Here is a 24508-nt window from a genome sequence, read left to right as displayed (position 1 = left end):
AAAGTAAAAAGGCCTTTGGGAGAGCTCCTGCCTCTGTGTGGTGGGTTAATGACCTGGCTTGTCTCTGTAGAGGCATTGGTACGATCCCTGGCCCTGTGCAGTGGGCTAAGGATCCCACTTTGCTGCAGCTGTGGCAATCCCTGGTCTGGGAACTGCCACAGGGGCAGTCAGAAAAAAAGAGGGGTCTTTTTTTCCCTTCTTTCTCTAACAGGTGTCTTGGAAGTGGGCATTAAATTTGACACATCATCACACGGGGAGCTGTGTTTATAGAAAATGAATGCCTAGAAACAGGAAATGAAACTGAGCATTCCACTTTGATTAGTTAGCTAAGGGATGGATTTTTCTATTCGGGACCCAAGCTTAAACCCAAAAAGGACTTTTTCTTTTTTGTTCATGGCCAGCGATCGAACCTGTATCACAGCTTCAACCCAAGCAGCCGCAGTGACAAAGCCAGATCCTTAACCCACTGAGTCACCAGGAAACTAACTCCCTGAAGAGGGTTTTCAATGGTGGGTGGTAAAATTTATTTTTTTAGTATTTAATTTTATGTATTTTTATTTTATTTTTAGCATACAGCACACAGAGGTTCCCAGGCTAGAGGTCTAATCGGAGCTGTAACCACTGACTTACATCACAACTCCCAGCAATTCTGGATCCTTAACCCACTGAGCGAGGCCAGGGATCAAACCTGCGTCCTTATAGATACTAGTCAGATTCGTTTCCCCTGAACCACAACAGGAACTCCTGTAAAATTTTTAATGACTGTGGGACAAAGGTCTTTGGTTCTCTTAGCTAGTGGCAAAGTGGAGCTGACTGTTTTTTTTGATAGACCCATGCAGTCTGCTCTCCACCTGTAAGGTGGGGGCCTCTCTCTTAGGGACAATTGGCCGCAAGGTGATGATCTCGATGGTCTCGCAGCTTTTGCAAGGTTGTGAGATCATATTTGGCAATTTCCGACTGCCTGCTGCTGAGTTTCCTTTTGATGATAGCTTAACCAGGACTATGGATTTTATCAGTTTCTTTTCTAACATAGGTCAATAGAGTATAGGGTGTTATTTCCCACTCTCGTATTGCATTCCTTGTTGTCTTCATGTGAATGCTCTAGTCTACTCCTGAACTCTTCCCATCACCGCAAGAGAAGCTCTAGCTGGTAAACCACCAGAATCAGAACGTCAATTATAATGGAGTCAATCCTCAATTAGCCAATGCGTACTAATCATAATTTTAATCCCACCTTGGGTTCTCCCTGCTTCTCTGGCTATAGGCTTCTTCTTAATGCCGTGTACTTCAGGAACCCAAAGAAATCTGTACGCTAGGTAAATCTGTGGCAAAACTTAAAGCAAAATTTAAACGATTTTAGCAATAGCTTTTGTTATCTCTGCTACTTCCAGTGGGGGTGATTAATACCAAATAGAATACATGTGAAAATATTATGACTGTATATTCAACAACACCCAGGGCCAAATCATCCTCATTATGAGACTTTAATTAAAATATAAGGGGTAATCTGAATAGCACCCAGCGAGATTCAGCTAGATGGCTTATTGTTGTAGACTGTAAAAATGGCCACAAAATCTTGTACCTCCCCATATCAAGAGGTGAATTCTATTTCTTTCTTTCTTTTTTTTGTCTTTTTAGGACCACACTTGTGGCATATGGAAGGTCCCATGCTAGGGGTTGAATTGGAGCTACAGCTGCTGGCCTACACCACAGCCACAGCAATGCTGGATCCTTAACCCACTGAGCGAGGCTAGGGATCGAACCTGCATCCTCATGGATACGAACTGGGTTCGTTACTGCTGAACCACGATAGGAACGGCCTCCCTACCTTTTGAATCTGAACTTCTTGGTGTTCTGGACTCAGTGTTTGTGCCCCTCTTCCCACCAGATTCATATGTTGAAATCTAATCACCAGTGTGATGTATTAGGAGATGAGACCTTTGGGAGGTCATTAGGTCATGAGAGCAGAGCCCTCTAGACTGGGATTAGTGACCTCATAAGAAGAGATGAGAGAACTTGTTCTGTTTCCTTCACGCGAGTATACAAAGAGAAGCTGTCAGGCTGCAACCCAGAAGAGGGCTCTCACCAGTCCCTGACCATGCCGGCACCCTGATCTTGGACTATATACTTACATCCTGTGCCACTTTTTTTTTTTAATGGCCGCACCCACGGCATATGGAAGATCCAGGGCCAGGGACTGAATCTGAGCCACGACTGTGACCTACACTGTAGCTGCTGCAATGCAGGATCCTTTAACCTACTGTGCTGGGCTGGAGGTTGAACCTGTGTCTCCACAGCAACTTTGTCTTTTTGGTTGTTGTTGTTGTTATTGTTGCTATTTCTTGGGCCGCTCCCTCGGCATATGGAGGTTCCCAGGCTAGGGGTTGAATCGGAGCTATAGCCACCGGCCTACGCCAGAGCCACAGCAACGCAGGATCCGAGCTGCGTCTGCAATCTACACCACAGCTCACGGCAACGCCGGATCATTAACCCACTGAGCAAGGGCAGGGATCGAACCCGCAACCTCATGGTTCCCAGTCGGATTCGTTAACCACTGCGCCATGACGGGAACTCCCGTTTTTTTTTTTTTTTTATAGCAGCTTATACGAAGACATTTAGAGACTTGCTTTGACCAATAAAATGTAGTGCAAGAGACACAGGGCAAGTTCCAATCTTAAGTCTGAAGCTAGAGGATGAGAGGCCACATGGAAGAGAACTGAGCACCTCAGATGCCATCCTGCCAACTTGCATACAGGTAAATGAGTCTGTCCCAGGTCAACTGGTCAGCTCCTTGCTGGATACACTCCTTTGAGAAAACCCCATCAAACCAGCCCATGTAAGAACCTAGCAACCCACAACATTGTGAGTTAATAGATTGATTAGTGTTTTGTGCCACTAAGTTTTGTTACACGGCAATAGGTAACTGAGGCAAACATGTCTTATATTTTCTACCTTCGACTCTCTGGGAGCAGCCCCATCACTATGGGAACTCAATAAACATGAGCATCAAGGATGCAGCATTTGCATCTCTTAAGATGTAGCCATAGCCGCAGGCAAAGACCCAACTTTCAGAAAATTCTGTAGGCAGTTGATGGTTTCACCTTTAATGGTTCAGCTGCTATTTGTTTTAACTGAAAGTTTATTAGGCTCACTGACGCCTTTATATGCAATATGTAAATTAAATCATTATCTCATTCCTGCACCCAGACACAGCTTTAAAAAATTGGCTTTACCAAGATATGCTTTACATACCATAAAGTTCCTGTATTTAAAGTGTGTAATTAAATGGTTTATAGTATTTACAGAATTGTGCCATCATCGCCAAAATCTAACTTCAGAACATTTTCATCACCCAAAAGACACAACTTTTTCCTTCATGTTTTCCTAACACTGATAGCGGATAAGGGCCTTTAACATCTCATTTAATTTGCAGTAGCATATTTCCTGCATCAGCCCAATGATCCCCTTTTGCAACACATGCAGTGTGCCTTGTTACTAAAAACCATGCTATGGCATTTAGAATCCTGGACCATCACAGAGAAATCCAAAAAGCATAACACCCACGGAATTCAAATATTTGCATTAAAGGAGCTTATGTAGCAGATTGTGAATTTGAAGCTCTGGTGTAGTTTAGTCATTTTTTTCTAACGTAGAAAAAAATGAAGCAAATTTAGATGGCTATTAAGACCCTTCGAACTGCTATTAACAAGATGGAGAAGAGTTAAGTTCCAGAAGCTGGAGGGTGGAATGTAGAAATGGGGCTGTCAAAGAGAGTGGAGATAAGTGGCAGAGCTCCCTCTCCTTCCTTCCTTCCTTTCGTTTTTTAAGGACCCTGCCTGGGGCATATGGAAGTTCCCAGGCTAGGTGTCACATCGGAGCTACAGCTGCCGGCCTACATCACAGTCACAGCAACACCAGATCCTTAACCCGCTGTGAGGGGCCAGAGATGGAACCTGAGTCCTCATGGATACTAGCCATGTTCGTAACCTGCTGAGCCACAACAGGAACACCTGAGGATTTCTAAAAGATGCAGAAAACACTTTGGCCACTCTCTCACCCAGGATACCCAATTAAGGGTCCTCCTTTACCAAATATTTCACTGTTCGGTATTTCAAAGAACAATGCTAATGAAAACATATCTCCATTTGTACGGTGAAAAAATGGCAGAAAAATAGGTTCATTTTTATAGAAGTTAACACCATAGCTCACCTTAGGCATCCCTATAGATTTCCTAAAGAATGGTTAACAGGATTACTTTTTTTTTTTTTAGGGTGGCACTCACGGCATATGGAGGTTCCCAGGCTAGGGGTCAAATCGGAGCTGTAGCCACTGGCCTACACCACAGCCACAGCAACGCGGGATCCTTAACCCACTGAGTGAGGCCAGGGATCGAACCCGCAACCTTGTGGTTCCTAGTCTGGTTCACTGACCACTGAGCCACGACAGGGACTCCCTTGGGATTACATTTTTAAAGCATTTTAAATTATGGGTTAAAGCTGCTATGTTAGCATTGACTTCCTGATTCATTTTCAGTATGTGAAGCTCTAGGTAAAAAAGATAATCAATCAACCCCAGAATTTCAAAGATATTCAAGTGTCCCTGAAGATCAATGAATAATTATTCTACAACGGGTTTCAGGGCTTAAGAGTGAACTGCCATGTTAGGCAGTGGGAGGGCAGACGACAACAGACCTCTTTTTCTTCTTAAGCGACACCCCTGGCTTATCTCTTTGAAGTGGATGGACTTCAGATTCTAGATCCATGTAGCCTATGTATTCTGGCCATTGATAATGACATTAATTAAGCCCTGATGGCATGGAAGAAACCTCAAGGGAGAGTCATGTGACAAACATTTATCAACCACTTCAAATGTGCTATGGGAGACACTGCGAAAAACACTGCCCCCCGTGGAGAAACTTGGCAGCATGATTCTCAGCTTCTCCCCAAGTGCCAGGTTTCATTTAAACAGAGAAAGGACAATGGAAAGTAAAACCTTCCTCAGACTTTTCCATGTGTCTCAGGAGAAAGCATCCATTTTTTAATTACAAATACCATATCTACTGCCAAAGATGGTTTGAGGAGACTAAATGGGAAAAAAATGTGTGTGTATACATAAAATCATTACAATTACATATATATATAATTATACAGACATAATATATAATGTATGTATTATATATATATACACATATACATATATATAATATAATCATATATATGCATATACATATATATAATATAATCATATACATATATATATATATATATATATATATATATATATATGATTCAGCAATCCCTGGGCATATATCCAGAAAATTTGAAAACTCCAATTTGTAAAGATACATGCACCCCAATGTTCACTGCAGCACTATTTACAATAGCCAGGACCAGAACATGGGAGCAACCTAAGTGTCCATGGCCAGATAAATGGATAAAGAAGATGTGCTATACATATGCAATGGACTATTACTCAACCATAAAAAGAATGAAATAAAGCCATTTGCAGCAACATGGATGCAACTAGAGATTATCATATTAAATGAAGTAAGTCAGACAAAGACAAAAATCATAAAAGATCACTTATATGTGGAATCTAAAAAAAATATACAAATGAACATATTTACAAAATAGAAACAGACTCACAGACATAGAAAACAAACTTACTGTCACCAAAGGGGAACGGGGGGCAGTAAATTAGGAGTTTGGGATTAACGGATACACACCTACCACACATAAAATAGACAACCAACAAGGACCTACTGTGTAGCACAGAGAACTATACTCAATATCTTATAACAATCTATGATGGAAAAAATCTGAAAAAGAGTGTATATATATATATATGCATAAGAATCACTTTGCTGTAGACCTGCAATTAACACAATATAGTAAATCGACTATATTTCAATAAATTTCTTTTAGGGCCACACCCTCGGCATATGAGGTTCCCAGGCTAGGGGGCGAATCAGAGCTGTAGCTGCCAGCCTATGCCACAGCCACAGCAATGCAGGATCTGAGCCAAATCTGTGACCTACACCACAGGTCACCGAAACGCCAGATCCTTATCCACGGAGTGAGGTCAGGGATCAAATCTGCGTCCTCATGGATACTAGTCAGATTCATTTCTGCTGAGCCATGATGAGAACTCCTTAATAAAAAAATTTTAAATGAAAAATAAGATAGATTTAAATTTAAAATAAAATTTATAGACACACACACATACATACATACATACACACATATTTAAAAGAAAGGTAAAAAGAAAAGGGCCGGGGGATAATAATATGAGAAAGTCTAACATAAGGGAAGCTACTATTATTTAGCACAATAGTTCATTCCATAACCACAGGCTAAACTCTAGTTCTTGGAGAAGAGAAAATACCCTTTAGTCCCAGATCTAAACACTGACGTCCTGCTGCAGGGGTCCTTCCTAGGAAACAGTGAATAACACAGAGGCCAGTGTTCTGAGCGGCACTTTTAAAAAGTATTCAGATAGGTGGATATGACGGTGTAATGTAAGAACCTCAGTAAAAATCAAGTACATAATGCTGTAAAAATATTTCCATGAGAAGCCAGAATTCCGATCCAGGTAGATGGAGTTCTGGTGATCCGATCAATGCAAGGTTATAGCTCAAAACACAGAGAAGGATCAAAGGCTCACATTTCTGAGCTATTCCTTTGGGGGTGCCAACTTACAAGAAGGTCATGGAAACTCAAGATCATTAGAATTACCTGTAATGCAATTGCTCTCTGATGGGACCCTAAGCATAAGGACTGGATACAGAGAAACCATTGTTCACTAGTGGAAGTTCATATACCTATTTACTGAGCTCCTACTATGTATGTATCCAGCACTAATCTAAAGGCTGAGATGTAGTAGAGAACAATATAGACTTGGTCCCAGACATCACTGAGTTTATGATTTGCAGAGGGCAGAGAAGATAGAGAAATAACAAGTAAGTAAAATTTTAAAAGAAGATAATTTCAGGGGCTAAGTGCCATGAGGACACTTGCAGTAAAAAATAACAGAATCTGACTCCATTTTTCAGTTTGCTGATGGCTTTCAGGCCCCACCATATTTTCTTTGCTTACATCCCACATCTGGGCAAGCTGGTAAGAAAGTTCAGGTGCACCTTTGGTGTTGGCAAGAAGTTCAAGCCATGTCAACCCCAGCTCAAGGGCAGGAACCCTCACCCAGCCCCACCCCAACCACCAGGTATATAAGCCCAGGTCTTCTCCTTTCCTTACTTTCGCAAGCTTGGACTAGGTTGGGAGTTCATACTGCTTATACTATAAAATGCATTAATCCAATAATAAACCCTTGAATACCCTCTTGGCGAATGTGTAGCATCATGAGTCTTGACATTTGAACCAAAGTTTTGATGGAGGGGCCATCTTGCCCCTGAGAAGTGATCATATCCTAAAAGCAAAGCAAAGCCTCAGGACCACAAGCACAGTGAGAACAGAAGCAAGGTCTCATGTGGGTAGGCTCAGAAATTGCCCAACCTCACCTCTGCTGTGTGCCCTTGGTCACAGCAAGTGAACAAGCCCCACATCTCCACCTTTTGATAGGAGGAGCTGCAAACATATGTAGCCATTTTTCCAATCCACCATGACCATCCAGCTGAATCCAGCTGGGCAACAGCCAGCTTATCCATTTCATTAGAATGTGAGTAAAAATCTTTTAATGAATATCATGTCTGATAATTTCGTCTCAATGAAGAGCTCCTCCATTCTGCAAGAGGTGAGGGCTGGGTTCCCAGGGAGCCAAGTCTTATCACTTATATCCCTGTCCTACTGAGTACAGAACCTGCACATCCTAGGCACTGAATAAATTATTATAGAAGTGAACTAAAGTCAACTTTAAGTTAAGTTACTCCTAAGCTAAAGCATAGGAGTAAAAGGGGGAAAAACATCTGTCATAAAGCATTTTGGAAAAAATCTTCCATATATGTTCATATATCACTTCATACATCATTCACATTTTTCTGTCAATGAGAACACAGCCGTGTCAAACTGAGGCCTCTTGTTAGGGGGATGAAGATGTCATTGGAGAGAATTCCGATGCTCGTATAACATTACTAGGCGCCTGATATGTAGGAGGCCCAACAGACCTGTAAGTTGGGATAAATGCTCCTCTTTAGGCGTGTGCTGCTCACACCCATAATTCTATAGATGCATGTTAGCTAAAGTGCTTAATTCAGTTTCCCCAAATGTATATCTGACAAAGCACAGTGTTGCTTTCCCTGGTTCTCAAAATGTCTTTCTCTTTTGGCATCCATTGGGCAAAATACCTACTTTGCTAGGATTGCATAAAATTTTAGGAACCATGATGTATGCAGGAGTTTTAGACTAGAAGAAAGAAACTAACTAATAGTTGATATATAGCTCTATGCTAGTCTCTCTGCATATGCTTTCTACATGGTACTTCTAACAATCCACTGAGGTTATAATATTATAGATGACAAATTTGTTCTAAGTCATTCATCAAATAGACGGCAAAGTCTTGACTCAAACCCTGGTTAGTTTCAGGCTATATACCAGGCTCCTTTGAGCCTGTAACAACAGGTTTCTTCCAGCTATGCAAATATGCCATCGGCTTCTATTCTTTGTTAGAACACTAGACCACTGCTATAGTTATAAAGGAAAACCTCCCGCCTTTCTCCCAATGAACCTCTCTTTGGATTCCAGCTTGACACAACTATGATTCCACTGGGATGATCAGTTCATCAGACAAAGTGGCCCTGGTGAGTGAACTGCCTATTCCTGAGTCAAATTCCAAGTACACACGCAATAGAGAAGAACACTAAAATATATATGCCCTAAGTTAAACTCACCTGTGCTAGAAACTATGCCTCTTCCAGAGTGGTTGAAACATGCAGAGGCAAGAACTGTATGGAAATGAGTAAAACTAAAAGGCATGTAAACGTACAGGATAAAAGAAGGAAAATGGTCTTTCTATATGTTTTCTCAGAAAATGCTAATGCAAAGCTTCTTCTTTTTTTTTTTTTTTTTTTTGCACAAGATAAGAGTATTCCAAGCCTGAAATCATATTCTGATGGTGAATGAGAAGCAGCTAATTACGCAGATAGCAGCAGGCATGTGACCACATCACTTCATCTAAAGGGAAGAGACACACATGAAGCCAACCCCATGTCCATACAGCTACTGAATACCAGCTTCTGACAACTGTGGGAAATAACTACCCCTGGTCCTCCCTTGAGTCTCCCATTCAATCCCCAAGTTTTGCCCCTACTTCCACGTGTCTTTTATTTTACTGACAGCCCCAGCTGTGATTGGGTAGCAGTCCCTTTACACCTGGATGTGCTTCCTCTTAACTGGCTCCCAGTTTCTTTCTTACTCCAAAGTCCCCTTTTCCAGATACAGTCTTTGCATACAACTTTTCATCATGACACCATTCTGCTTGAAAACCTTTCACTGCACTGTATTTCCTCACATTTCTAGTCAAATCTACTGGCACAGTCTTCCCCTCCACTACTCTGCAAGCCCTGCTGCTCTTGGCAGACCCCTGTCACAGTCTCCTAAGGATGCCACATCCATCCCTCTCGTTATCTTACTTGGAGCATGTATGTTCTCTTTTTTTACACTGCTCTTCTTATCTACGCCTAGGTAAAACCTCTTGTCTTCTTATCAAGTTTCTCCTAAGTCCAGCCCTTAACTCTTATGGGACATACAGACTGTTTCTCACAACTGGGCATATCATTTTATTATGTACTGTCCTACAGTGTAATTATTGCTTCACTTGTGCTATTCTGGTGTCCCCACCCCAACTGTCTAAGGGTAACCTTGAGTGTAATTACCATGTTTTATGTGTGGGAAGTACTCACATGGATGTGTGTATATGTATGTTTACACAAATATGTGTCTCTGTAGGTATTTATTTGTTGTATTACTACAGGCTGTTAACCAAACATCACACCAAATATTTATATAATTTTTTTTTGTCTTTTTGACATTTCTAGGCCCACTCCTGAGGCATATGGAGGTTCCCAGGCTAGGGGTCGAATTGGAGCTGTAGCCACCAGCCTACACTACAGCCACAGCAACGCGGGATCCAAGCCGTGTCTGCAACCTACACCACAGCTCACGGCATCGCCGGATCCTTAACCCACTGAGCAAGGCCAGGGATCGAACCCACAACCTCATGGTTCCTAGTTGGGGTCGTTAACCCACTGCACCACGACGGGAACTCCAAGAATAATTTATATAGATTTAATGTCTATTTAAATATTCCCAGAGCACTTTATTACACTTATTGATAAAATAGATTTTTAGGAAGTAGGCTATCTGCCCTAGAAGCCCCAAATGAGATAGGAGAAAAGTTAAAGACTGTTTCCAGTAACTCCCAAAGTTTTCTCCTTTTAAAGGAGATTCTAGAACAGTTGGGAATTTCCCTTCATAGATCATTCATTCATTCATTCCTACAACTAAACAGCTCCAGAATGCTCCCTGGATGCCAGGTACTGTGTCAAGCATCAAGGGTACTACAGTATCAGAACCATCTGTGGGTAGTTTCCATTAAGCCAAAAGGAAAATGAAATTTCCTATGAGAAAATATGTGGAAATTGTCAGATATTCCAATGTCTAATGACAGCTAAATTAGGCTGAGGGATAAACTTAGTTGTCCTGATTTTTTTTTTTTAAATTGTGTTTCAGCTCCATTTGATTTCTATTTCAACCTTTTTCATGGACATCAGTTGCTTGAGGCCAGGCAGAGCTATTTAATTGTTACAAATCTACTAAAATTTTGTTTCTCTTTTTTTTTTGATATTAGAGGATTATGATGTAGATGGCTTGGCAGATACAGACTGGTAAAGCCAGGGTTCTGAGCCTCTGGATTGCAGTGTGGGAAGGAACGTTCCCCTGTGTATAAATGAATTCTTGGACAACCTAATGGCTTTGCTCCAAAAATGTCCTGCTGGAGTGGAGGATTATCGCACATGGGTCATTACACTTCCAAGCTTTAAGCCACAGAATGAGCATTAAATTAAAATTCCCTGCACCTAGTAGGCAGAACATTGTGACACTCAAAAGATGTGGACGTGCTAAATGAATTTGGAGCAGTAATATTATTACCACTGCATATTTATTGAGTTCAACAGGGTGCTAAGTAATGTACAGACGGATAATACAAGCAGCCCATACAGAAAAAAGCAATAGCAATAGTCACAAGAACTCTCCTATTCATCTGCTTTCGGAATAGATAGTTAACTAGACTTGTTAGAAACAGTCTCCTCTTTTCAAAAGGATCTTCGAGGTTTTCTATGCTTTGTTTAATTTGAAAGTGCCCAATTTTCTACAGTTACCATTTATGAACATGGCCAAGTCTCCCAATTTCAAAATTACCATAAGAATGCTACAGTCATTAAACTGAAGAACTTCATCCCCAGAGTTTTCTGGGACATCTTAAATTAGTTGTAAAATATGATATACATACTATTATGTTTTTTCTTCAACTGGGGAATATGCATTTTCAAAATTAGTAATACTGCTCTTTTTAACTAGCCTTCAATTTTCTCTAAAAGTGCATACATTTGAATGCTGAAAAGAAATGAGTGCAAACATTCCAAGTTGAAGCATGAAGCAAATTCCTTATTTTTGATAAATCTAGAAATAAATAGAATAAAAGCCCAAGTACAGTATATTCAATGTGTATGTGCAAGAGCCAGTATGCATGTGGATGAGCCCAAAGAATAACTTTGCATACACAGAAACTAATTGAATTTCAGAATCCTGACTTTCTTTATTTAAATGCCAGCCCATCAGGGTTGAAAGAAAAAAAAAAATCAAGCACTTCAGAGAAAATGGGTTATAAACTGTCATTGTCGAGTTTAGTGTTCTGACAACTTTGAAAGTAACTATAGTGTAATTTCTCAAGTTGGTAGCTAAAATAATGGAACATCTGGATGCCATTGAAATGTATGACAATCAAGGAGAGCACAGAAAAGCAGTGTGAACAATGCTTTTCCTTTGCTTATACTTCTTTGTGGTTTTGAACTCTTGCTCTAAACCCTGGTTATGGCAGTCGAAGGGCAGCTCCCTTCTCAATGATCATTCCTGATCCTATGAGGCCACGTCTGTGACTATTTATCACTTCCAGCAGCTGTCCTGTCCACCAGCCTGCCTCTTTAATCTGCTGTCAGCCCTCATGCTTGAACAACCCTGCGAAGTGGTTAGAAGTATGTAATGTCTCATGTAAATGGGTTCAAGTGTTGATTTCAACCTCGAAGCCTGGGTCTGGACTTTGTAAATCGCATTTCCAGGTAACAGCTTTATTAAACTACCACAGAGCCCAATGCACTCTATCCTTCTGGGGACAAGTGACCCCTAATGGGGCAAGATAATGAAGTTGAATTATAGAGACCAATGATCCAGATACCGTTGTCTTACCAACAAGCAACATCGTAGATGGTGCTTCCTTTGACGATTTCTGAACTGGGCTTACATTTGTCAGATGATGAAAGTTACATATTTCTGGGGCACAGGGCTATAGAGCTCAAGCTCCTCCCGGATAAGAACTAATTGTAACTGAGTGGAGATTCATTTTTCCTTCTTCTGTCTAACCACAAAAAAGAGGAAGGGGAAAGAACGTTTCTATAATCCAGTTCAACTAGTCATTCCTTTAAGTCTAATAAGTATAACCTGAGTGGCAGGAGTAAAATAGAAATTGTCATGAAGGACCTTGTAATCTATGGTCTCATAGCAGACACATACTCGTGAATGATATATTTCTTTCCATTTTTACCTTAAGAAGGGATATTTCATAGAAGCGTATTATTTTTCCTCCCCTTCCTCACTAAAAACCACACTTCAAGGCTGTCGGAAAGTGGAGTCTCTGTGGATGCAAAGACGACTTATTCTTGGCATGCCCACCAGAGTCTTTCCAGAGTCCCTTTTACTTACAGCTCCAAGTTGGAACCGATATGACATGTCTAAGGGAGTCAGGGCTGACCTTCTTCCTACTAGTTCTTGCATCGCCGGACAGGACTTTGTTTGGAAGCACAGGAAGGCATATGTGCCCTCTCAAAGACATGTCGAGCCGCAGATACAGTTTGGTTTGGATCCTTTCCCTCTTCTTACACCACAGTTTGTCACCAGCAGAGAAGACAGACAGCTATGCCAAATGTGAATGTCGCCTACATGCCCACATTTGGCAAATGTTTATCTCAACCTTTAATTTGGGATTTAAACAGTTCATCATTGTTTAGCGCCAACATTTTATGATTCTGTGGGATTTATCTACTTTTGTGAAAAGATGCTGACAATACATCATTTCAACTTCATGGAGAAAATGTTGTAAAGGAGAATATTAATCTATAGCGGAAGACAAGGGGGTTGTTCATATTTCTGGGTAAAATGTTCAGAAGGCTAATGTTACACAGTTAAGATCCATGTTCAGGTTTCTGAAATAATTTTCCAAATGATATGAGTGAATATGCAGTAGTCCTATTTCTCTTTCTTTCTCCTTCTTTCTTTCTTTTTTCTTTCTTTCTTTCTTTCTTTCTTTCTTTCTTTCTTTCTTTCTTTCTTTCTTTCTTTCTTTCTTTCTTTCTTTCTTTCTTTCTCTCTCTCTGTCTCTCTGTCTCCCTCTCTCTCCCTCTCTCTCTCTCTCCCTCTTTCTCCCTCTCTCTCTCTCTCTCCCTCTCCCTCCCTCTTCCTCCCTCTCCCTCCCTCTCTCCCTCTCCCTCGCCACACCTGCAGCATATGGAAATTCCCAGGCTAGGAGTCGAATCAGAGCTGTCGCTGCCGGCCTACACCACAGCCACAGAAATGCCAGATCCAAATCGTATCTGCGACCTACGGCATAGCTCATGGCAATGTCAGATCCTTAACCCACTGAACAAGGCAGGGATCGAACCCATGTTCTCATGGATACTAGTTGGGTTCATTAACTGCTGAGCCACAATGGGAACTCCAGTAGTCCTTTTCTGCAAGTGTTTTGGAGGTATTTATGAAAACATTTCCTTATGCTGTATGCTTTTTCCTTCAATAAGTGAATACTATAAGGCAGTCTCACAACTCTAAGCAAGGGAGAGGTTTTTGCTTATATTTGTGTGTAGTCTGGTCAAGTGTCTGAAACAATCTGCTAAAGCGATATTAAACCATGTTCAGGGTCTTTCTTTCAGTTGATCCGCAGGCAGGAGATTAAGAAAATGCCTGCTTGAAAGTGAGGGCCAAATCAAAACTTTGCAAATATGAACAGCAAGCTAGGCTGCATCCATAAAGTCTTACAGCACAAGTAAGGGGATGGCCTATTACTTAAGTTCATTAAAAACCCTACCACATTCTATTGTTTATGCGACAAAAAAAAAAAAAAGCCACACTGAAGGTGAATTTTTTAACATAAAAATTGTCCCACAATAAATCAATAAATGCAAAAATGAGATTACAAAACAACAGGTGTAGTAGGATTTTAATCTTTTTGGCACATTTTATGTATGATTATATGTAATGTATGAGTTTATATCTACACAAAAATGCAAAGAAATGTTCATACTCCAAAATGTAAAAAGTAAGCATCATTTCATGGGAAAATTAGGAGTGTTAAATTTTCTTCTGTTTTCCTTCTCTCTCTCTCTTTTTCTTTTTAAACAAAAAACATGTGTTATAAAAATACCTTGAGGTGAGTCAAATGAAAACACAACCATATAAAATCTATGGGATGAAGCAAAAGCAATTCTTAGAGGGAAGTTCATAGTGATACAGGTCTTCTTCAAGAAACAAGAAAACACTCCGGCAAGCTAATCTACCAACCTAAAAGAATTAGGAAAAAAAAAAAAAAAAAAAAAAGAAGAAACAACAAAAAAATGTAATTGTAATGTATACATGTAAGGATAACCTGACCCCCTTGCTGTACAGTGGGAAAAAAAAAAAAAAATTAAAATCTGCTTTCCAGAAGCTTGCTTAAAAAAAAAAAAAAAAGAAAAAAAAAAACCCTAAAGTCAGCAGAAGAAAGGAAATAATAAAAATCAGAGAGGAAATACATAAAACAGAGATTTAAAAAAATATAAAAAAATCAATAAACACAAGAGCTGGTTCTTTGAAAGGGTAAACAAAATTGACAAACCTCTGGGCAGGCTCACCAAGAGAAAAAAAGAGAGAGAACCCAAATAAACCAAATAAGAAATGAAAAAGGGGATACTGCAGAAATACAAAAAAAACAAAAAACAAAAAAACAACATGAGAATACTATGAATAATTACATACCACCGAATTCCACAATTTAGAAGAAATGGACAAGTTTCTAGAAACATACAGCCCACCACCACTGAATCAAGAAGAAATAAGTAACTTGAACAGACTGATCACTCGCAGTGAAACAGAATCTGTAATTTTAAAAAACTCTCTGGTACATCATAGTCACATGTTTCTACTTATTCTGTGATTAGAAATACCTGTATTTCAAAAAGTCCTCCCATAGACATTATGTCATTTCTAAAAGAAGAGTTTTGAAAGACTCTCATTTTCTCCCTTTCGCCGAAGTGTATAGACATATGCTTTAAACCATTAGAAACTGAGTTCACTCTTCCTTACATATTGATGTCCTTGTGAGATGACAGGAGCTTTTAAATGAGTTCCTCCTGGAAGCATCATTTCTGAAGATGGGTAAATGGTTTTGTGCACGTATCAAAGCACATATCAAGGGTCTGTCACAGCCTTGCACAGAGAGATTTGTAATTCTTCATCCTGGGGTGGAGCAAGCATGTCCTGCTACCACTGACAGAGACAGTACAACATCTCTTGTTATAAAAAATGCTAAATAAAAAGCCCATCGTTGTTCTCTAGCTGAAAGCACATCTCTTAATTCCCATACACACCGCAAGACCCGCTATAGCCCAGTTTCCCTAACGGCAAGGCTATGACCTGCTGTAAATTTCACTGCAGGTTCTGACATCACCTAATGAGAAGAGGTCTAAGGCCTCTGGTCAGTAATGGTGGCACTTGTAAAGGCGAGATTTTGCCAAACATACAATGGCAAAGAAGCTGCCCCCATATTGTAAAGAGAAAAATTTAGTCATTGGGTATCTTTGGGATACCAAAAGCTGCTTTCACAGCATTCAATTTAAAAACAACACAAGAGAAAAATCAAGTCCCCTCCATTTGGAGAAAGCTAAAAGATATTCTGCTTTTTCTGAACATGGGACTTGACTGGTCAGAGGTCCCCAGCCCTGTGGGTACTAGTTGCTTAGTTTAGTATGTCTTTTTTTTTTTTTTTATGGCCACACCCATGACATAGGGAAGTTCCTATTGGATGGCAGTGATGTATCCTTTAATCCACTGTGCCTGCACTAGGCTGGGGATTGAACCTATGCCTCCTCTGGGACCTGAGCTGCTGCATTCGGATTCTTAACCCACTGCGCCACAGCAGAACTGCCCCTAAAATGTCTTCTTAAAGCTTAAGAGGGCTATTGATGAGTAAGATACATTTTTTAAAAATGTTGAGCCTTTTCTATTTTATTTGAAATAGTCTCCTAGAAGTAGATTTTATCTCAATTACATATTAGCAAAGTATACATTACATGAAACTTAGCCCCATGTACAATTTTAAGATTTATTAGCATCTTTAAAAATGTATAGTGGCATGCCAAGAGTTATAACGGGATACCTCATGAAAAATCTACAATCTTCCTTCTGAATTATATATTTATGACCTCCTGAGGATGATAGATTTCAGGTAGGTAAATGTGATTTAGGAACTGCTTTTAGCCTCCAAATATATGCTGGGATTGGCAAGAGGCCTCTGTACTGGCTGGGATGCAATGGATTGAAGCCTCTCCCTTTCCTGCATGTCAGCTGGTACCATGGGAGACCTGCCAGCCTCTTGTCTAGGCACCCGCTTTCTGTGGACATCTGGGCAGGACAGATCGCTGTAGCCTGGGAAGCATGAGTTTTCTGGTTTGTGGATTATCTGAAGACCTAAACTTAAAGTTCAGCCAACCTTCACTGGGTGTCCATGATGCTGCAGGTTTTGTTTTAGATGCTGGGAGTACAAACTGGAGCCCTCCTCAGTTTTGACCCTCCGTTTCATGCTGGCCTCCACCAGAGGGAGGGCCAGGAAGACAATGAGGTAGAAACCCTGGGGCGTCCATCATGCAGCTTGCTAAGAGAGCTGAGACAGCATGATGTAGAGCCTGAAACTACCAAGGACAAGAAACTTTGTATTATGGTCTCTGTTGCTTCGTATTCTCGATGCTGTGGAGGACCTCCCCTGTGAATCTCTTGACATTCATGATCAGTTTACGACTGCCACACAACTGACGTGTTGACACCTCAATGAAACAGAGAAAAAAATTCCCATTGTGTGTTTAAATATTAAACACACTGGAACATTCTCTTGTGGCACAGTGGGTTAAAGATCAGGCATTGCTGTCGCTGCGGCATAGGTTACAACTGCAATGCAAGTTCGACTGCTAGCCTGGGAACTTCCAAATGCTATGGGTATGGCAAAAAAATAAATAAATAAAAAATAAATAAAATAAAATAAAATAAAGTAAAATAAAATAAAATAAAATAAAAAATTAAGCACACTACGTTAAGAACTAAAAAACGTTTAAGGCTTTTCCCTAGGTTAAAATTCTGGGGCAACTTTGGAAGTTAGTGATGAGACTGGGTAAGCCTAGAGAGACTGGAGAAATTAGCTATCTGTCCCAGGCTAGTCTCAAGAAAAATTACTTTATTGGCTCCTTGGGTTGTTGGGAATGCCACACTATCACTTGAGCTAGGTTGTCTTAGATTCCATCACAGTTCTGATTCAGGATCCAGGGGGCAGCATGGGGGCAGGTGGCCAGAGGCACAAATGCTCCAAGAGAGCCCCAGTGACCTTCTTCATAGCCAGGCCAGACCCACGGTGGACTCCTAATTCAGCCTATCTTAGGAGAATGAGCTGTCCCAACTTAAATGGTCATAGTCCATTTAAATGGATGCTGGCAAATGGAAGCCAACAAATCGCTGAGAATTTGGGCTCGTCTTCCAAAAAGGAATGAAGGCATTAATACTCCTTTGAGGGCATACCATGTGCCAGGATCTGCTCTAGGTACATGTATAGATACTATCTTGTTAAAGTGCCATAGATATATTCAACAACCATGAGCCAAACTATAAATACAACATGTAATACAGTGCACTAAGAGGTCTGGATTCTGCCACAAGAAGACTGCTTCAGGAATCACAAGGAAAAACTTTAAGTTTCTGATCATAAAATACTTGACACATATGAAACATATAATATGGGTAATGTGTATGCAGCATGCTAATCCTCACAGAATCCTATAAAGGCGGTATTATTATTATTATTATTAGCCTAATTTTGCAGTTGGGGAAACAGAGGTTTGATGGGTTAAGAAAGGTTATGCAGCTAGTGCATGGCTAGGTCTGTCTTTCTCCAAGTCCTATGCTGTGACCATCTCTGTCTACATTTGTAACAAGATTTGCTTGATATAAACTTTAAAAGGACCATTATAATTAGGACATTGTTAAAGAGGTATTTTATTTCTCACTAACCTAGACTGAATAATAGTGCAAAATGCATCCAGAAAGGGGACATAACCATGTTTCCCAATTTTAAAGGAAGTGCATTGGCCCCAAGATACTGACCTATTTTCTTCGGCCCTGACAGTCAGGGCTCTCCTGACTTCTCTTTCTTATAGTCATCTATAGCCTCCTGATAATACTTTCAGCATCTCACGAAACCAGTCTTGCTACAAAATAGATGAGGTTGGTAGCCCCTGATACGCCACAAAACCAAGTCACTGGAAAGGTCCCGAAACAACAGCTTATTTAAATAAAGCTGTCTACAACATGCAGGAAGCAAGCCGAACTAGTTTTGCTTTTTATTAACAGAGACCCTTGAGTTGGAATCTCATGTTCTGAACCCGCTGCCATTTCATTTTTTAATTTTCCCACAGACAGACTCCAAGTTGCTCAAGAGGGTCATACCCATCGGGTATTAGGCACGGGTGTGGAGGGGTTTCTGAAGGGCCCCCAGTGAAATCAGACTGGACAGATCATTCCATAGCTCAAGAGTGTGCTGCACAAAATAAACCAGAAAAGCAACACAGCGGGAGAAGAGGGGAAAGGGTCAATTCGCCATCTCTGCTCTAGGGAGCAGCCAGTCTGTATGGTTTGTGGGGAGTTCTCCTGACTGTTCAGAGAAGGGAGAAATCTGAACCTTTTCCCTGAAAAGGGATACGCCATTTGTGTGATACCAGACCTTTTGGGTACGTGATCCTCTTCCCAGCCTATGGGGACCTAACCAGCATTTGCCCGGGAGGCTTGAAGGAAGCAGCAGCACAACACCCCATTGGGAACCATTCCTAACTGAAAACACAAGCAGAGCCTTGGCTCCTTGCATCCAGTGTGCCCAGCCCAAGCTTGAGCCCCACGGGAGCAATTATCTGCCTGTGCAGACCAGTGAGCAGAGTGCAAAAGCCCACTCATTTCCAGACTGAGCCACTGGCTGGAAGGACCTTCCTAGGTCCAAAGGTACAGGTTTCCTTTATTGTCGGCTCTACTAATCAGGCTTCAGATTTAAGGGGAAACAAAACAAATGCAACCTTTCACAAACAGGTAAATTAGAGGTGGTTATTTATCACTCAAAGATTCATTTCAAACAACTCTCCTCGAAAATATGTATGTGTTTGCCTGCAGATCATGACCTTGGAGGCTAAGCAGGGGCACAGACAAGCAAGGCTAAGAGGTGGAGACCTGCCAGGGGCAGATAAAGCAGACACGATGCCCATGCAACACTGGGAAGCCCAAGGACCCAAAGAAAACCCTCCCTTTTTTGGCTCAGATGGAGGCTGAGAGAGAAGACAGTGCCTCACACGCTATCATTTCCAACCTCAACAGGCTCTCTTAAGACTCAACCCTGAGCTCGTTTATTATTTTTTTATGGGTCCAAAGGGGCATATTGTGAAAAAATGTGGGGTGAAGAGATGACAAGAGATTAACTACATTCTACAATACGTGTGAATTATTTCCCTTGTGAGAGGATTACATATTATGAGGCAAGTAAGAAAGAAATCTTTCCTTACATCGAATGTTGCAAAACCAGGGTTCATTGGCTTACACCATGTTAAAAAAAACAGAGGTGTCAGATTTAATATAGAAAGAGTTGGCATGCAGATTTGATTTCTTTTATTGAAAAAATAAGACTTTCTGATGAAACTGGCTTCCACTGGCTGAGCCTCTTTAGAAGAGATGAGCCCCACCTTGCCCCCTTCTCCACCCCCCGAAGCGCACATGCTGCTCCCCTGAATGACCTGTCCAGCCTTTGTGAGCATCCTGCAATCTCTGCTTTGAACAAGCTCTCTCAGAATTGATATTTGCTTTGAAAAATTTGCTTGTGTGTGTCTGATTCCATATTGACTCCTTGGTCAGTTGGGAAAATAACGTGGTATGTCTTGTAATTCACACTGCTGGGGAGGCTCTCACAAAGGATGGTTCCTAAGGCCCCACACAAACTGCTTTGCGGGAACTGGAATGGCAACCCCTGCTCTTATCTCCTATCCACATGTGGGCACACAGACACAAACACCACCGCCACCAATACTCTTTCTTTCTTTCTTTTTTTTCTTTTTTGGCTGCCCTGAGGCATGTGACGTTCTGGGCCAGGGATCAGATCCATGCGGCAGCTGCAACCTGTGTCCCAGGATGCCTCCGATCCTGTTGCACCACAGTGGGCACTCCACCAATACTCTTTTATAATTGGACTGGAGTGGCTAAGGCCACCCCATCTGGCCTCCTGGGGCACTGTTTATAGGAATGACAATGATTTAGAACAATCTACTAAAGGGGAAGGGTTTGTTTCTGAGCAAGAACAATCCCTGGGGGGAAAGAGAAGATTTCTGGGAAAGATGGCCTGGAAACCCTCCCTGAGGAGAGTGGAGGAAGCAGGCACACAGAAAGGCCAGTGCTTGAGCCTGGGGAAGCACAAGGGGTGTTCTGTGAAGACGTTTAATTTGGAGATACCCCTCCCTTGTTGTATGGAGCATGGGACACGGCAATAATTGTATTTTCATGCTGTAAGTAAGTGTACTTAGTAAGGTCTGATACATCTTACAGCCTTGTGAGGGGGTGTGAGACCAGAGGGGCAGGGAGAGGCAATAAGTGAAGTCTGGGCTGCTGTGTTAGTCAGCTAGGACAGTCATCAAGAGGACCACAGACAGAGTGGCCTGAACAACAGAAATTTATGTTCTGCCAGTTCCAGAGACTAGAAGTCTGAGGTGAAGGTGTCAGCAGGGTGGGTTTCTTCTGAGGCCTCTCTCCTTGGCTTGTGGACGGCTGTCCTCTCCCAGCGCCTTCTCACGGTCTTCCCTCTGAGTGTCTGTGTCCAACATTCCTCTTCTTGTAAAGATATCATTCATACTGGATTAGGGCTCACCCAAATGGCCTCCTTTTAATTGAATTACCTCTTTAGAGACTCCAATTAGAGTCATACTTTGAGGTCCTGGGGTTAGGGCTTCAACATATGGATGTTAAGGGGAATTTTAAGGGGCTGCAATCAAGCCCATAACACATGGTGTACAGTCACTGTTCCACTGGAGTCCGTGCTGACACTCAGAACAGGGGCACAGCATCCTCTCAGATGACTTTGTCCTGGAGCCCAGGGAGAGGCCCAGCAGCAGAGTGAGCGCCTATTCAACCCTGGCCCTACTACTCTGAGAAGCAAGCAGTGCAGGGGCGGTGAAAGGACAGCCAGAGTGCAAGAGAAGACTTCCTCATTGCCTACATGTACATGCTGATCCTTGAGGGTGGGCGGAGCTGAGCCTTGAGTTAATCTCTTAGAAAACAAGAGTGGGAAAAGATGATTCAATCTGCCATGCTCTCTTGTGCTGATGGATGTCTAGGGTCATCTCTGTTCTATAAAAAGAGGAAGACCTATACTAAACACCACTGTGAAGTGACTGTGTGACCTCAATCCAAATCTTTTCTTTTGTAGGTCTCAGTTTCTGCATCTATATAATGGGCAAGAAGAAGTTTGGATGATATGAATGAAAAACAACCCCTTGATTCCAAGACAGCTGTTCACTGTAGTAGCTCATGAAAAATCGGCAGGGTGGTCTCAAACAGACCTTGGCATGAAAGGCAAAGAAACAAACCTCCAGTGGGAAAAACCTATTGACTCTAATAATAGAACCTTGGTACCTAGCCCAACACCAGGCCTGGCATTAACTAAGACTAGAGAAAGCACAGTTCTAGAAGTAGAGCATGGGGAGAGAGGGTTCTGGGGCTCTCTTGGGAGCTCTAGAATATAGAAGTCACCACCAACTCTCCAGCAGAGGCCTGTGCTTGCTACAGGTGTTGCTTTTGTGTATAGATACTCATCTCTTTTTTTGGGGGGGAGGCCTATTGGTACTTCCTGCAAAGTTTTTTTTTTTTTTTTTTTTTTTTTTTTTGAGGATGGCAAAAAAAAGAAAAAAGCCTAAGGAGAGAAACTTCCATTTCACTTGGAGTTAAATGGATCAAAATAGGGACAGCTTAATGGGCTGAAATAGACCTGCAACTTTTCACCATCAGAAATTACCACCATCTCAAAAGCAGATGCTTACCAAAGGAAGAAACCACTAAGGATGCACACTCACTAAAGAAATCAATTTGCATCCTAAGGCAAGAGGAGATGTTATAAAAACTTACCGAAGAGCAATATTTTTTTTTCCCCTCAGAAAATAAAACTATAAAAAGGGATGAGAATTTCAGACAGGAAGAAAAAATAGTCACAGGAGATGCACCTTACAGAGGACGATGGATGAGTATGCTAAAAGACACAGATACTAAATAATTTACATTCCTATAGATCTAGCATATTCCTCTGTAATGTGTTTTGTTATTTATACCAACTGCGCTATAAAAATCTCACCACATTCTCTAGGCTACTTCAAGTTATACCCACACAGACAATGTAATTTCTCATCATATGTCTTTATACTGGTTACTGGGCCTTGTCATCTTTTTTGATTTGCAAATAAAATACTCTGTTCTCTTCAGGAAACTTATCAGAACCATCCAGCCCTGAACAGAGAAGCATTTCAAGATGAAAAGAGAAGCAAAATCATATTCTTTTAGCAAGCAAGATAAAGATTCACACATAATTAGGCAGGGACTATAGGATTATTTAAGTGGGTATATCTTTTAAGAATAATCAAACTGCTATAAGCTATTCAAACACTGGGGCCAGTCCTGAAAAAGAAAGGGAACCGACAGGGTGTTTGTTGAGGACAAAGAAAGCAGGGAAGGGAAAGAGGGAGGGACAAACAATGGTTTAACAGTATCTGTACCTGCCAGGCCCTGTGTCATTCATTGATGAAGCAGGGATTAGCAATCCCACTTTACAAATGAGGAAATGGAGGATGAGAGTTAATTTGGCAAAGCAGATGGAAAGAGGCAGATATTCCATTCTTTCTGTCTCCAAGCCTTTGCACTTTCCCATGCACTAATACCCAATGCCGCCATCACATCTAGGGGCAAAATAAAGGTCTCTTAGAGTAATCATTCATTCACACGCCATTTATAGAAGCCCCGCCTCCCACCCGTTTCTCAGATACTGAACTAGATGCTCAGAATAGAGACATGAGGAAGACAGTTGGTGCTGACAACACCCGCCACTGTTCCTGGAACACACTGTCCAACAGACATCATCCTGGACACAACCTGTTATTTTGTCATAGGAAAGAACAAATCCGACTCCGTATTAGATCTGTTTTACTTTAACCTTTGTATTTTATTGCTTTTGCTACAAACTAAGAATGTTGTCTACAGCCTGAAATAGACACGACAGCCCATTCTCAAGGCTGTGACCTTTACCGGTGTAACACTTTCCCATTCATATAGAGACAGAAAGTTGCAGAACAGAGAGTAACATTTGTCTTGTTGGAGAATTACAGGAACATGGTGACCTGAGTGACCTGATCTACCAGGACAGCTACAAGAGCAAAGGATTCCAACTCCAGGAAGTTTGCAACAACCAACCACACCCCTCCCCTACTAGTATAAAAGAAGCCTGAATTCTAACTCTGGTACAATGGTTCTTTGGGACACTCATCCACCATCTTCTTGGTCTTCTGGCTTTCTGAATGCAGTCACTAATGCAGTCCTTGCCCTAATGACTGGTCCCCTTTCAATTCAGTGGCCTGTTTTACAGTGAGCAGTATGTGCTTGGACTCAGTAACAATTTCATATGCTCTTTACACCAACCCCATGTTAGAAACCATTATCCCCACTTTACAGATGAGGGAAAGGGGGGTTCAAAGAGGTTTAGTCGCCTGTCTAAGCTCTCTTCCCATATATAATCCCAGGCCTGCCTGAATGCTTCCCCACACCACTTCCATCCACTATCTCAATAAATAAATCAAGTTTCATGCCAGCAAGTAGTTTAAACCTGGTTGGTCAGGAAATAGTCTATACAAGTGATTATCATATAAGAAAGAATTAGTGCATTTATTTCCTTACTTCGTAGCTGCCTTCTCTGATAATGAGGTGATCACAGC

At 41.4% G+C, this 24508-nt stretch overlaps 1 protein-coding gene and 1 long non-coding RNA gene across 8 annotated transcripts in view; both read right to left on the bottom strand.

Annotated features, from left to right (window-relative positions):
• The window catches only part of FAT3 (FAT atypical cadherin 3), a 706846-nt gene that overhangs the window by 181884 nt on the left and 500454 nt on the right, over positions 1 to 24508 (bottom strand). The gene's annotated exons all lie outside the window — the stretch shown is intronic.
• LOC146399794 (uncharacterized) lies at positions 552 to 5159 on the bottom strand. The gene is made up of 2 exons (XR_014816721.1): positions 2573 to 5159; positions 552 to 2300 (listed from the first exon to the last, which is right to left on the bottom strand). It is a non-coding gene; the product is annotated as an uncharacterized LOC146399794 (long non-coding RNA).

Source organism: Sus scrofa, chromosome 9 (genome assembly GCF_054392235.1).
Source record: "Sus scrofa isolate SSC_HxYL_T2T_F1_AM1 chromosome 9, Sscrofa_HxYL_maternal_Yorkshire_Landrace_v2.0, whole genome shotgun sequence".
In the NCBI taxonomy this organism is placed as follows: Eukaryota; Metazoa; Chordata; class Mammalia; order Artiodactyla; family Suidae; genus Sus; species Sus scrofa.
The sequence above is the reverse complement of the archived record's forward strand: the minus strand, read 5'-3'. Positions and strand labels throughout refer to the sequence as shown.